The sequence below is a fragment of the Aptenodytes forsteri genome, unplaced genomic scaffold (assembly GCF_000699145.1).
Source record: "Aptenodytes forsteri isolate BGI_AS27 unplaced genomic scaffold, ASM69914v1 Scaffold212, whole genome shotgun sequence".
In the NCBI taxonomy this organism is placed as follows: Eukaryota; Metazoa; Chordata; class Aves; order Sphenisciformes; family Spheniscidae; genus Aptenodytes; species Aptenodytes forsteri.
In genome coordinates, this window is record NW_008795487.1 from 1,380,068 (window position 1) to 1,381,951 (window position 1,884).

At 34.1% G+C, this 1,884-nt stretch overlaps 1 protein-coding gene across 1 annotated transcript in view; it reads right to left on the reverse strand.

Moving 5' to 3' along the window:
- OCA2 (OCA2 melanosomal transmembrane protein) overlaps positions 1-1,884 on the reverse strand; it is a 184,428-nt gene that overhangs the window by 14,995 nt on the left and 167,549 nt on the right. The gene's annotated exons all lie outside the window — the stretch shown is intronic.

Consider the following 1,884-nt stretch of genomic DNA (forward strand, 5'->3'; position numbering starts at 1 on the left):
TTTTTTCACCAAAAGGGTTGTCAAGCATTGGAACAGGCTGCCCAGCAGGGAAGTGGAGTCACCATGGAGGTATTTAAAAGACACGTAGATGTGGTGCTTAGGGACATGGTTTGGTGGTGGACTTGGCAGTGCTAGGTTAAAGGTTGGACTTGATGATCTTAAAGGTCTTTTCCAACTTAAATGATTCTATGACTCTATGATTCATTTTAGTTTATTTCTCTGAATTTGGCCTTTTCAGCTAAGGTCAATAAACTTTTGAATTTCCTGTCTTAGAAACAGAAGGTACAGTGATGCATTCTGATGCATTTCAGCTGTAGCATTATGAAACAAAATCTTAAGCAAAAGCTTGACATTAATATCCTTACAGTGCTAGAGATGGAATACGAATATTTCTTGACTGTTTGGAATAATTTAGGGTTTTTTTTTCCCATTTTACCTTTAAAAATTCTATTCTTTAGATAATTTCCATAGTACTAGGAAAACAATTTACCTGTATGGATGCCACTTAGTTTTGAGCCTCTAACAGTTTTTTGTTCAACCTTCATTATCAGCAAGGAGTAAAGAAAAGGCTTAGTAATAAACAAACTCAGGAAAAAAAACCCACAAATATTTTTAAAATTATTTAGTAATATATGTTACACAGTACTACAAAGGAAAAAAACCCACCATAATTCCTTTTCAAACTTTCCTAGGATGAATTCTTCCCTTTTTCTTTACTAGACTTTTTCAAGGCAAGTAGAATGAAATGGATCCCTAATAAAAGAAAAGAACCTGCAAAACCTTATCTATTTTTCAGGAATAGGTTTTGTACCTTCTCCCAGAAAAGCAGCACTTAGTCACTATCATTTTAAAACTGTCATTACATAACTATTACCATTTTAGCCTATTGAACTGCTATATATGTGCTTAAACTTTAGAGTACTCCTATTTAAGTAACCCTCACCGAGGTTGAACAACTCCAAGTGTTGATCAGAAAGTTGTTATTCACGTGGTTTATTAGTTCTGTTTAAATTAATGTAATACCCCGAGTGTAAATATAATCAGGAAGATAATAATTTTTAAAAGTTATCAAAAATCACTGCTAAGTTCAAGCAATAAAAAAGGAAAGAATATAGTAAATACTACCACACCTTTTGTGTGAGAAATAACATCTAGTTTACACAAGAAAATAAAAATCTATTTACTATTCCATGAAAAGCACTACTTCCTTTGAGTAGTTCTAACTTCAAATGCATTATAATGAAAATAATGTAAATATTAAATCCTCCTTTCTTCTGATCATGTTGGGAGACACCAGGATAGTCTTTCTGACACATTATTTGGTAACAGAGGGAAAATCACCTTGCTAGTTCTATTAAAAATATCAAATTATTTGAAAAAATTAAATGCCATGTAAAACTATGATTCTGATGTAATTCCGAATGTCTGTATCATGCTTTGGCAAACAAACATGAAGCACAGGATAAAGCAGGCTCAAGCTGAGGAGAATTACTATACTCTTTTAAGAAGGCTTATTAGTCAGGGTTCATATGGCAAATGTATATAAGCTTCATACTGACAGTGTTCTCTGAGTTTCCCAGACTTCATGTCTCTTCCTGCCATTTAAGTTACCTTTGTGTTTGGATCTCTTGCAAATTGTTTTTCAAAACAATGTTTAGAGATACAGAATTTATAGAATCATAGAATCATTAAGGTTGGAGAAGACCTCTAAGATCATCGAGTCCAACTGTTGACCCAACACCACCATGCCCACTAAACCATGTCCCTAAGCGCCTCATCTACTCGTCTTTTTAATAATTCTAGGGATGGGGACTCCACCACTTCCCTGGGCAGCCTGTTCCAATGTTTAACCACTCTTTCAGTAAAGAAATTTTTCCTCACGTC